The sequence below is a fragment of the Diceros bicornis genome, chromosome 18, assembly GCF_020826845.1.
Source record: "Diceros bicornis minor isolate mBicDic1 chromosome 18, mDicBic1.mat.cur, whole genome shotgun sequence".
NCBI classification, from domain to species: domain Eukaryota; kingdom Metazoa; phylum Chordata; class Mammalia; order Perissodactyla; family Rhinocerotidae; genus Diceros; species Diceros bicornis.
In genome coordinates, this window is record NC_080757.1 from 53,638,046 (window position 1) to 53,650,584 (window position 12,539).

Below are 12,539 nucleotides of genomic sequence, written 5' to 3' on the forward strand. Positions count from 1 at the left end.
AGGTAGAGGACGGACTTCATAGGCATTTATAAGGTGCAATTGAACATCAATTAGATACGAAAGAAAACAGATCAAGGACAACACACTTCTTTTTTGGGGAAATGAGTTTATATATTAATAGAAATTGAGATTATAGCCAATGATGCAGGCTCAAGGTTTTAACATGTTGAGTTTGAAGCTTATAGTACATTCTGATGAATCTACTGCAGCCAGATGGTTGAGAGGCCATAAGCAATATGACCTGGAGCAGAGGAGAGAAGTGTGAACTGTAAATATTGATCTGGAGGTTATCAACATACAGATAGTCTGAAACCATGGTGGCAGGTAAAAATGATCCGGATGAGACAATAGATCCAGAGAACTACAGAGCAGATCAAATGGAACATCAACTTCTAAAGGGCCGGCAGAAAACCAACCTGCAAAGGGAAGGGAGAGGGAACAGTCAGAGACAACAGGTGACCAAGTCAGATGTGATGGCTGAAGAAGGAACAGGAACCGAGAAAGCAGACGTGAGTGTAACTTTCCAAAAAGTTAGGGGGTCTCAACAGTTTCCTGGCCCCACCTCAGCCAGCAGGGAAAGGCTATGCGGGAGTCTCATCTTTCAGGAGCCAGGGAAAGGCTGCCCCTTGATTGCAGGGTAGTTCAAAACATGGAAACAGGTGGGGTGGGAAGAGGAGGATGTGGGGGTAACTCTGGGTAGGGAGTAAAAGCATAGGAAGTACAAACGAAGCATTCAGAAGTGCTCAGAAGATAAACAACACAGAGCAAAAATGCCCAAGATAGCGGGTTTGTAATCAGAATGTCAACACAGTGAGCATAGTTGGAGGGATCATATTCTAAGGCATCAAGCTACTTTGGAAAAGTTTGGAGATGAAGAAAAGCCAAGAAATAGGATGAGAGCTTGAGAGGAAATTATCGTCAAAGATAATTCCTTCTCCTTCCTTCCTCCTTCCTTCTCTCTTTCTCTTTTCTTTAAGGCTAGAAGAGACGTTTGTAGGTTGAAAGGAAGAAGCCAGAGAAGGAGGAAGAATGATGCAAGAGAAACGAATGATGCAAGAGAGTAACTGATGAAACCTCAGAGAAAGAGAGAGGGAGAGAAGTACTGAGGAAAGATGGCGGGAGAGCCCGTGAGCAGGCAGAGGCACCAGCCCTACAATACTTGGGCTTCTCCATCTCTGAAGAGGAGAGAAGACTGAAAGAAGGATTGTGACCTCATTTAAGCTCAAAGGTAGAGAGCGGGGGCTGGGGGGTGGAGGAGCTTCCCCCAGATGGCCTCAAAGTTTCCAGAGAAGTTGGAGGCACAATCATCAGATCTGAGAGTACAGGGGAAGTGGAAGGACTTTAGTGGAGACTTAATCAACTGCTGTCGGGAGGGAGGAAAAGAGCTAAGGAGAAACAAGCACAGAAACGGTGGGCAACCAGCTTTCTGTTTTTCCATGCAGTTTTCTCGCACTTCCTGTCGAATCTGAAGAGCTTCAAGAGTCAGGTATGTACGTATCTGAACCTTCCCGGTCTCGTCACAGAGATGCTAAATGTATTTCACATATAGGTATACAAAAATACCTTGGGTCAGCAAAATATATTAGCTTGGCTGGAAATGTTTTATGCTCCAGAAAATGTTGTTGGATTGGTCAAAGCCCAGTCTTCAGACTACTGAATATTCATTTTCTTTACCTCATTAGATGAGATTCTTTTTTCCCCATCCATAAATCACAATTATCAGAAAACTACAGGAAGGTTGAAAACAGCCTTAGAGGACAGTGAGCACATTCTGAGGTCTTGGGGTAAAACCTTGGATTTTAGTAATTTACTGGATGGGAAACCAGGATTCAGGGCCTGGGCACCCAGCTGGAATCTGATGGAAAGCTCAGTCCACCCCATCTACAAACATATGGGGAGCTTCAGTGAAGGCTCCGAGGGTGCCAGAACAGCCAATGGAAAGTTCTATTCTTAGTTAATACTGTAACTACAGATGCCTTCGATCCTGGCTCTTCCAGACAATTAACCTACAGCCTGTGCCAGTGAAATTTTTACATTTGTCTTCCTGTCTTACTGTAAATAACCCAATTTCAAAGGGAAATGCTCTACACACCCTCCCACATGCATGTCTTATTTTATACATCACATCTTGCCTTTTCATCAGGATAGGAAAGTAGTCCTAGATACCAAAATAAGTTCCTTTCCCCATGTCTCAAAATGTTCAATTTGTTACAAGAACAGAAGATTTCAGGATGAATCCTAGGGAATTTTTTCGAGATTAGAACACATCCAGGATATTCCTCAATGACCTGGGAGTACGCACAGTGACTTCTTGATCTGTCTTAGACTCCTTCCTTCTGTATGAGTAGGATGTACATCTAGACGGGCGATGAGACTAAGGGCTGGGACACTGGAAGCAGTGCTATGAGGGATGCTATGGACCAGGGCCCTAGAGGCAGCCTCTAAGCATAGAGGTGATCCCACATGTGTGCGGTACAGTGTAGGGGACCTGCTATCAGCTTGCTGGAACAAACACACCTCAAGAGGTTCTGAAATAGGATTCTACCAGTATTTGCCATTTGTGACTTCCGCTGTAATAACTCAAAAGTTTCAAGGCAATTCTTTTTTAGGTTGAAATATTGAGGGTTCTACAGTTGCTTCCCTTCTCTGGGAATCCTTCCTCCTGACTATTCAGACTGTCACACACTCAGTCAATGATGTCCGTAGAATCTGGGGGGTAAAGGCAAGTTTTAAGCTAGCAAAAGTCAAGTGCACAGAGAATCTGGCCAGCTAAACTCCACGTGGTAGCTACATTTCTGCCAAACCCAAAGTCACCGTGCCCCCGTCCCTTGCACATTCTGTTCCCTTCCCAGGATGCACAGCCCACCCCAGTTGATTCTTCTCTGCCTTCCCTGGAGCCCTTCACTGGGCCTGTCTTGCTGTTATGTGCTCTTACAGCACTGTGTTCCTCTCTGTTGTAGGAAGATCTATCAAGGTTGAAGATTCACTTTGATTTGTATAATTCTTTAATTAATGTCCTTCTCCCCAGTGGACTAGAAATCTCCAAGAGAGCAGGGGCAGCATGTTTTATTAACCGCTATATCCCGAACACTTAGCACAGTTCAAGTAGCCTTTAATTTATTAATCATTGTCTCCCCAGCACTTAGCGAGTTAAGTGGCCTCTAATTGTGTCCTCTGGGCCTGGGAAACCGGGGTCCTTTCCCAACTGGTGAGACCCAAACCAGCACCCCAAGCTATTTACTCCACACTTCCTGGATCCCTCCATCAGAAGTGTCTTGATCTCGCCCTGTGCTAGTATCCATTCTGCATCAAGCTCTCCCAATAGCTCTCTGCCATTATCTCTTCCAGTTGAATCCTTTTGCCTGTTTCTGTGCATTAATGGTTTTCTCTAACGATCTCTCTCATCTGAGAATGACACCACATTAGCATCTGGAGAAACTCTGCAGATTAGTTAGTGTTTAACCATTTTCTTTTATATAAAAGAGAAAATTGGTCAAGGAAGTTGACCAACTTGACACAACTAGTTAGCAGTCTCAGTTTATATTTTTCATTCCTTAATTTTTCAACTCTTTTTGCTGTATTGCTTTCTCAAAACCTACTTTTTCATTAGGCATGCTCAATAACCTGTCCCCAGAAAGGAGAGTATAAGAATAACACACACATAATTTTGAGAGACAGGAAGGCTCATCATTACAATGGCCAAACAACAGTCCCACCCAAAAATTGATGGCGAGGACATGAGTCAATGGTACGTATTGCAGAGGTCATGCTCCCCTGACTTGAACCTAAGTGCTAGACAACACCAGAGGCAGAGACCCCAATCCCAAACACTGGGACAGGATGCTGTGTCAAGGCTGGTCAGTGGGAGAGCGTGAGGCACAGATGGAGTGAAAGGAGGCAGCCACCATAGACCATGACACTGAAATGTGACCACAGGTGAAATGTTCAGTGACAAGGCCAGCGGTTTCATCCTAGTATATTTTCTTTTGTCTGCACTGTATTATCTTCATTTGACAGAGCATTAAGTTCTCAGAGGTCAGGATTTCATTTTTCTCCCAGTCACTGATGGAGAGAAACACTTCGAAGGCAGAGCAATATTTTACTCCACCCCATGCCAAACAATCTCTCTCTATTTGTTATTAACTGGGCACATGTCCCAGGACTTGGGACCAAAGAAAACAACAATCGAGGACTGGCCACCTGGAAACTCAAGTCAAAGAGGAATTTGTTGGGGCAAAGGGCGTATCAGATAAAGAATGGTTTTGTGACAGGATATGAAAGCAGGGCAACTGTCACCAAGGTGAGAACCACTCCAGAAGCAGGCCTACTGCCTGGAAGATAATGGCCAGGGCTCGGATTTCACCTGTTGGTTCATTTCGGTAAATACTTATCAGTCACCCACTGTGCAGGGGAGACTGGGTAGTCCAGAGGCAGGAAACAACAATCCAATTAAAGGCCACCCTTTCTCTGAAGCATCTGAATTAGTTATAAGAAAGAATCTTTTTGTTATGAGGGAGCCCACGGAACCTCATTCCCTGGGGCAGTTTAAAGCCATCAACATCCAAAAGTCCAGGCCCCTGGGTCAAGCATTATTGGAGAAGGAGCAAGATCTGTTGAGGTATGGGCCTCCTGCCATGCCGAATAAATACTTTATGAGCATGATCAAGCCTCACCTCTCATCTCTGGTCTGGCAAACCTGGAGATGTTTGTGCAGGTGTTTAGACTGCATCCTGCAGGTTCTGGTGAGTCAGCAGATGCCCTTAGTGGGGGATTAATGAGCAGATTTGCCATTTTAGGAAGATAATTCTGGGGACACAGTGGGGGTAAAGCTAGATTGAGGATGGTCTTACAGCAAGACTTCCAGATAAAAGGCTGTTGTACAGCTGAGAGAAGGAAGTAGGATGGTCAACGATCAAATGCAGGGTCACAGATTCCCAGGATGTCAGCCAAACAGGGCCACAGACAGGCCACAGAAGGCACATTTTTAGAAGTCCTGTGTCCTGGGCAAGCATTCTCCAGTTAGCCATAGTCTCCACCCCTCCCTATTGTCTTTTACTAGCTGGGTTGCCTTATTTACACGAACTGCCTGGTCCATTGAGGCACTTATATTTGTAACCTCTGGACTGGACAGAGTTCTTTATTTACTACAATACATAGGATTTGATGACAGAATGAATCGTGTGGAACAGAGGAATGGACAGATAAGGGAAGAATAGGATTAAGGGTAATAGATTTCCAGCTTTTAAGAGAGAAAATGCCTCTTGATGTGCACATTGTTCTGTGTGAATTAATGGAATAAGGTGCACAGAAAGGGAACAAGCAATGACGGTAAACAAGTTCTGCTTCTCTGAGATTAAGGTTTAGGGCAGACCTCAGCAGTCTCAGAAACTGAATCCTGCATCGTTTCTCCTTTCACAGCAGGGCCAGTAGGAACAACACAGTCCTGCCCTACAAACACGAACCAGACCTCTGGGCTTCCCCAACTGCAACCCCCATTCCTGAGTGAGCTGCACAGGCCAGCACATAGGGAAAAGACAGAGTCTTCAGGCTGGAAGGAAGTTTGAGAAACCCACGGTCTTGCCTCCAACTGGTAAGAGCAGCCTTCAAAATCTAGGTCGCTGTTAGCATCCAGCTGTGCCTGAGACCTGTGGTGTTCTCCTGAGAGCACCCTCACCCATCCTGGGGAATTGAGACTGTACCTCGGAGCAGATAATAACCCCTGGGAATAGTCACCACACACTGCTCACAGTGGGTCCCAGCACCTTCTTTCCTGTAGGAAGAGGAATTCCAGAAGCTCATACTTATCACTGCTGTGTGGTTCAGGAGTACAAACCACCCATAATAAAGAAAAGGGGCTTGCCCCAGAAAAGGCAGCAAAGCCTTGGAGAACAGAATAGAGCAGATCAGCCCCCACAAGGCCAGAGTGGGCGGTCAGGACCAGCACGGTATGGGTCCTTCTTCTGTTGGGTCCCAGGCAATCATTTTTCCAGTTGAGTGAGAAAATCTGATAACGTTGCTCCCCTGACCAAAACCCTCATTGCTTCCCACTGCTCTCAAGATGAAATGCAAAATACTTAGCATGGTCCTTGAGGTCCTGGTGCCCTGTCCTCCACCTACATCCCCAGTTGCATCTCAAGTCACTCCCTGCTCCCTCCTTCTCTCCTCTCCAGCTGCATGGGCCTCCTTTCTCCTCCTTCATCTCCTCATGCTCCTTCCTGGTGCAGGTCCTATGTGTGCTGTGCCCTTGGCCTGGCATCCCTGCCCCCCGCCCGACCACCTCTTCACCTGGGCAATTCCTTCTTTCCCCTCAGGTCCCAGTATAACTTTCACTTTCTCAAGCAAGTTTGCCATCATTCTCTCCTCTCTGCCTCTCTGTATTAGTTATCTACTGCTGTGTGACAAGTTACCCCAAAACTTAGCATCTTAAAACAACAAACATTTATTATGTCACACAGTTTCTGTGAGTCAGGTGTGGGGGAAGAAAGGCATTGGACACACCAACATCCACAGTGGACACAGTGGGTGAATGCCTTCAAAATTCTGAGGGAAGAGGATTTCCAACTGTAGAGAGGATTCCATACTAATCTATAGTCAAGTCATCCACCCAAAAGTGAGGGTATAATAAGAACTCCAGATAAGCAGGGTGTCAAAGAATTAATCTCCATCATACTCTATTATTTATCTATTGCTGTGTAACAAATTACTCTAGAACTTAGTGCTTTTAAACAATAAGCATGTATTATCTTACAGTTTCTGTGGATCAAGAATCCAAAAACAGCTTAGCTGGGTGGTTCTGGCTCAAGGGTCTCATGAGGCTGCAGTCAACGTGTTGGCTGGGGCTGCAGTCACCTGAAGGCTGGACTGGGCTGATGGATCCACTTCCAAGCTCACCTGTGTGGCTGCTGGCTGGAGGCTTCAGTTTCTTACCACCTGGGCCTCTCCATATGGCTGTTCATGACATGGCAACTGGCTTTCCCCAGAGCAAGTGATCCAAGAGGGAAAGAGAGCAAGATGGAATCCCTAGAGACTTTTGATGACCTAGTCTATAGAGTTGCACACCATCACTTCTGCTTTTCCCTAATCACTAAATCCAGCACACCTTTTGGGTGAAAGGAAAGGTGATTTAGACTCCACTTCTTGAAGAGAAGAATATCAAGAATTTGTGGATTATTTTATTTTATTTATTTTTTTTTTGCTCAGGAAGATTCACCCTGAGCTAACATCCGTTGCCAATCTTCCTCTTTTTGGTTGAGGAAGATTCACCCTGAGCTAACATCTGCACCAATCTTCCTCTATTTTATATGTGGGTTGCCACCACAGCATGGCCGCTGATGAGTGGTGTAGGTCCACACCTAGGAACCAAACCTGGGCCGGCCAAAGCAGAGTGTGCTGAACTTAACCACTAGGCCACGGGGCTGGCCGCTGTGGACATATTTTTAAAACCACCAAATCCTCCCCACATGTGAGGTCAGAACTCCCTGCTCAATGGCTCAGTGGTCATAGCTTCTGCATCTTACTACTTGCCACAATGGCAAGTAACTCCTTATGTGTGTGATTTTTATGGTGCTGTCTGTCTCTTCCTAAATTCAGGATTCTATGAAGGCAAGGACTGTTGCATGTTATATTCCTGGTGACTAGCACAGCATTTGGTACATAATAGGCAGAGTCTCAACAAATATTTGTGGGATGAACGAACAAATAAACGAGTGAATAAATGAACACATAACAAACAGAAGGGGAAAGAAGAAGAAGGGGAAAGAAGCAGGATAAAGAAGATGACTACAAGAAAGAAGTCACAATTGGGATGACTTTTATACAGCGCAATGTTAACATAATGAGATGCAAATTCCATTCAGAGCAGCACGTCAATCAGCCTCCATAACTTTTGACTCCAGCTCAGACACTGAGTTATGAGGAGGGAGCCCTGGGCTCAGCCTCAGGCAGCAAGAAACTCCTTAGATTGGCTCAGCAGGCCTCTGGTCACAACGGAAAACCTATTTTCCAATATATGAGACAGAGGAGCCTGGAAGCCACATCTTGTTTATTAAATGAGGCTTCCCTCATTGGCCTCCTGGCAGTGATGGGCTTCAAATCCACTAGCTCCCAGCAACAGCACCCAGGGAAGCCAGCCGGCGGGTCTGCCCTGCCGCCTTCACTTGGGGTCACCCCATATGCATGGGGGCTTGTCGCTCTGCTGTTCCCAGCACCCCTGCTCCAGATTCTTGGAAGTACACCCTCCCTGCGGAGTTGGGCTGTCATGAGCAATTAGGCAGCGGCCGGACACTTGGCCTCTGCAGGCAGAACTTTCCACTTTCCCTTGGGGAAATGCCAGATGAGGGGGAAGGCAGGGGGCAGAGGTGGATGGCAGGGGAAAGGGAGGGAGAGAAGGACAAAGAGCATATTTCAACAATGGGAGGCCGGGAAACAGAACCCAGGCCTGCAGAGGACACACTGTACCCAGGGCAAACGACACACATTCAGATCCCACAGCATCACTGCATCATACTCGAGACTGACTTAGCATTGACGGTCTGCAAGATATCGGAAGAGCTCAGTATACAAAAAGACACTACGCCCAGTCTCTAATTTCCAGAGTTACTTAGGAAAACAACATACATACAAAAAAGATAAATGACAGTGTAATACAAGGTGGTAGGTGCCAAAGGCCAAATAAGTGATTCACACAAGAGTTGTCAAGACGAGGCTGTCCCCAGGGATGGGGCAGGCCCTGCGAGTTTCTGAGGGGGCACGGCTGAAATGTCTTGAATGCCTGCAGGGCTGAAATGTCTTGAATGCCTGCAGAGCTTTGGGGAAGATTACTCCCGAACAGAGAACGTGCTCTAGCCTGTAAGTGCCTGTGTAGGAGTGTATACATGTACATGCTGATCTCCCCATGTGCTGGACACTGGAACAGCCTGATACAAAACAAGGATCTGCCCACTGGGAGTTTATGATCTAATTGAGGATGTAAGATTCATGCACACACAAACACCTGTGATCCAGAGCAGTGCATATGACTGTGTTACTGTGAATAATAATAAACAATAAAAATGATGTACTTGAGGAATGTCGAGCAGTCTGCTCTACTGCTGGAGGTAACATGGAGCCTCTGCAGGACTCGGTTTCCACATCTGTAGAATGGGTTTTGTGAGTACTGAATAAGATAGGAATAAGGCAACCACTGGCAGGTGGAGGGCACCTGAATGTGTTTCCTTCCTCCTCCTTCCTTTCCACCAAGGTGATCAGACAAGAAGGACGCATTAGAGGAGGGCTTTAAAGGATGGGTGCTGGGAATGGGAGGCTCTATTTATTCTGAGGAGTACTGGAAGAAAGAGCCAAAGGTTTTGGGAAGACTAATTGATTGTAGTACACATAATCATACCAGCAGTTCCTTCTACCAACTCTCCGTAAGTGCCAGGCAGATCAGAGTATCTGCATGGTCAGGTTCTGGTGAGGAATCTCTTACTGGCTGCAGACAGCTGCCTTCTCACTGTGTCCTCACACGGTAGAGAGAGACAAAGGTCTGGTCTCTTCCTCTTCTTATAAGGACACTAACGCCATCATGGGGGCCCCACCTTCGTGACCTCATCTAAACTCAATGGCCTCCCAAAGGCCCCCCCTCCAAATACCATCAACACACTGGGGGTCAGGGCTTCAACATATGAATTCTGGGGGGACACGAACATCACTCCAAAACAACATGTCAGCATCTGGCTAGTGGAGAGAAGTGATAGGTAGGAGCCTGAGAAAGAAGGAAGGTGCAGATGTGGCGAAGGAGAAGCATTTGTACAGGGAAGAGAGTTGAAAACCTGAGAGGGTGTGAGAAGGCCAAAGCAATAGAGAAGACAGCTGAGGGCGAGGAACCTACTTTGATTAATGAACGCGGGAAGAGGCGCTGGCAAGGGTTTGGCTTGCACACTTGGACATGAGTGAGTGTGTGTGCGTGTGTGAGAGTGTGTGTGTGCACACCCACTGTTGCATGCACGTATATATGAGAGAGAGCACATGTGCACACAAGCAAGCAGGAGTGAGAACACTGCCCTGAGGCGGGAGGGATACTAGGAAGATGCAAAGTGGATGCCAAATAGGGAAAGCACTCCAGAAACGAGGAGAAAGTCAACAACGTATAATGCTCCACCAGGACCAGGAGACTTAGAAGAATTGAGAAGCATCTAAGAGATTTAGCAATCAGGGGTCACTATTAGCGTCAATATCACTGTTTGCATGAAGTGGTAGGGGGCTAGATATTGCGGGTAAACTGAGGAAGAAGAGAGGTAGAGGACAGTAAGGCGAAAAGAAGGACTTCCAGGATGGTGGAGAGGTTTGCTTGTTTGCAAATAGGGAATCGAGAGGGAGAAAACAGTCCAGAGACGAGGAGCACACTCCAAGTCAGTTCCGGAAATGGGATGGGCTCTTTAGAATTTAGAGAACAGGAAAGAGAAGAGGTGGAAAAGCGAAATACCATAATTATTAGTGTATCTGCATCACGTGACTCAAACATGCTACTTAAATCTACTATGCCATGCAATGGAATACTATTCGACAGTAAAAAGGAATGAGGTACTGACACATGTGACAACGTGCATGAACCTTGAGAATATTATGCTGAGAGAAAAAAGGCAGACACAAAGGACCACATATTGTATAAGTTCATTAATATGAAATGTCCAGAACAGGCAAATCTATACAGACAGAAAGCAGATTAGTGGTTGCCTAGGGCTGGGGAGGGAATCCGGCTTGGGAGGTAACAGCTAAGAGATGCAGGGTTTCTTTTTGGGGCAATGAAGTGTTCTTAAATTGATTGTGGTGATGGTTCTTGCACAACTCTGAATATACTAAAAGCCACTGAACTGTACAATTTAAACGAGTGAATTGTATGGTACGTGAATTACATCTCAACAAAGCTGTTAGAAAATTTATTATGTATGCATATGGGTACAAGGGATCTTTCAGAGTGATGAAAGACCTACAACTGGGTTAAAGGGATGTTTGCACAACTCTGTAAGTTTACTAAAAAACACTGAATTGTACATTTAAAACTGGTGGATTTTATAGTATCTCAATTATATCTCAATAAAGCTATTCAAAATAGTAAAATAAAAAAAAAACTTTACAATGTAGATAAAAACACTCTCTAATAGAATTCCAGTACATTCAGATTAAAATGTCTCAAAAATATACCAAGTCATCTATCAAAAGAGACTCACAGTTCTGCAGAATCACTGTGAGGATTAGATAAGATATATCTTGATCCACAGAAGGCTCTTGATAGAGGGCAGCTCTGATTAAAGGAACGAATCCCAGTGCCTCTCACTCTGCTGCCTCTGAGGTACAGCCCAGGGAGGCCGATAAGAGCAGAGGATTCCCTTTACTGGGCAGAGAGCAAGCCCGTGGCCCCAGGGATGAACCTGGCCCTGAAATCACCCTGGCCAATATGAGTGGGGAGGAGAAGGGAAGAGACAGGACACCTACGGATGGGGACAGGGGAGGAGCTAAATAAGTTGTTTCTAGCTGTTGGATGAGAGAGAATCTCGCATTGCAACCAGCAAAGCTTTGTAGGTGCCTGGAGGAAGCTAGAAGGAGACAAGGAAGAAGATGCCCATATGTGTCAGCCGGCTGTAGTCCCAGAGCCCAATGGATGTGTCCAAAGTCTCCATCACTGACTATCGGGAGCCAAGTGACCGCAGGATGGAAGCGTCTACGGCGGTCCTCTGCCTGCTGGGACAAGTCACTGAGCTGTCCTACAGAGTGTGCAAGGGCAAGCATGCAGCTCCGTGATCCCGAGCTCTTTTAAATCCCTGGTCCCTTCTACCAAATAAAAACCAAATGTCTTCCTTTCTCGTTACAGACAGAAATAAGGGATTTGGTTTTCCCAATGCCAAGTGTGCTGTACCCCTGAAGCACCTGGGCCCCCATTCCCTGCTGCCCCTTGTCAAAGATCCCCAGTGCAGCCCCTCAGTCAGGGCATAGCACGGACAATGCTTCCTGGCTCCTGGGCCCTCAGGGTTGCGATAGGGCCACATGATCCATCCGGCCTTTCGGCTAGTCAAGGCCTTGGTAAGTGACCCCAGAGGTAGACGTTGCCGATGTATCCCTATCTCTGCACAAACAACTTAGGACCCCAAGCCTTACCCAGGTCAAAGCACCTTTGCACCCAGAATCTGCACCACCTGCTTGGGCGTGAACTCTCGGGCAGAGAAAGGTGACATACCCCAGAGGTACAAAGAGGCCAGCTGAGGCCTATGGCTCAAACAGGCCACTGTGTGGGAGGCCACGTGGACGGTGAAGCTCTAGGCAGTTACAGATGCCACTTCCTTCATGGGTGAAGGGTTTAAAGGATTTAAAAGGTGGCAGCAAGCCCTGCAGTGAGGTTACTTCTAGCGTCTCCTTTCAATTGCTTGGAATCAGACCTACCGAGAGCTGCCCCTCCCCAGCCAGGTCCTCAGCCCCTGGAGGGCAGATCCATCTGTTTTCTCTGCTTTGCATCTCCATCAGGCACAGAGCAGACCCTTGAGTGGTATCTGGTAGAATAAAGGACC

General features: G+C 46.5%; 1 protein-coding gene and 1 long non-coding RNA gene across 10 annotated transcripts in view; one reads left to right on the forward strand and one right to left on the reverse strand.

The window, feature by feature from the left end:
* SLC39A11 (solute carrier family 39 member 11) overlaps window positions 1-12,539 on the reverse strand; it is a 378,940-nt gene that overhangs the window by 108,361 nt on the left and 258,040 nt on the right. The window lies entirely within an intron of this gene.
* On the forward strand, window positions 1,139-5,503 carry LOC131417697 (uncharacterized). Its single transcript, XR_009222740.1, has 3 exons — window positions 1,139-1,228; window positions 1,443-1,486; window positions 5,419-5,503. It is a non-coding gene; the product is annotated as an uncharacterized LOC131417697 (long non-coding RNA).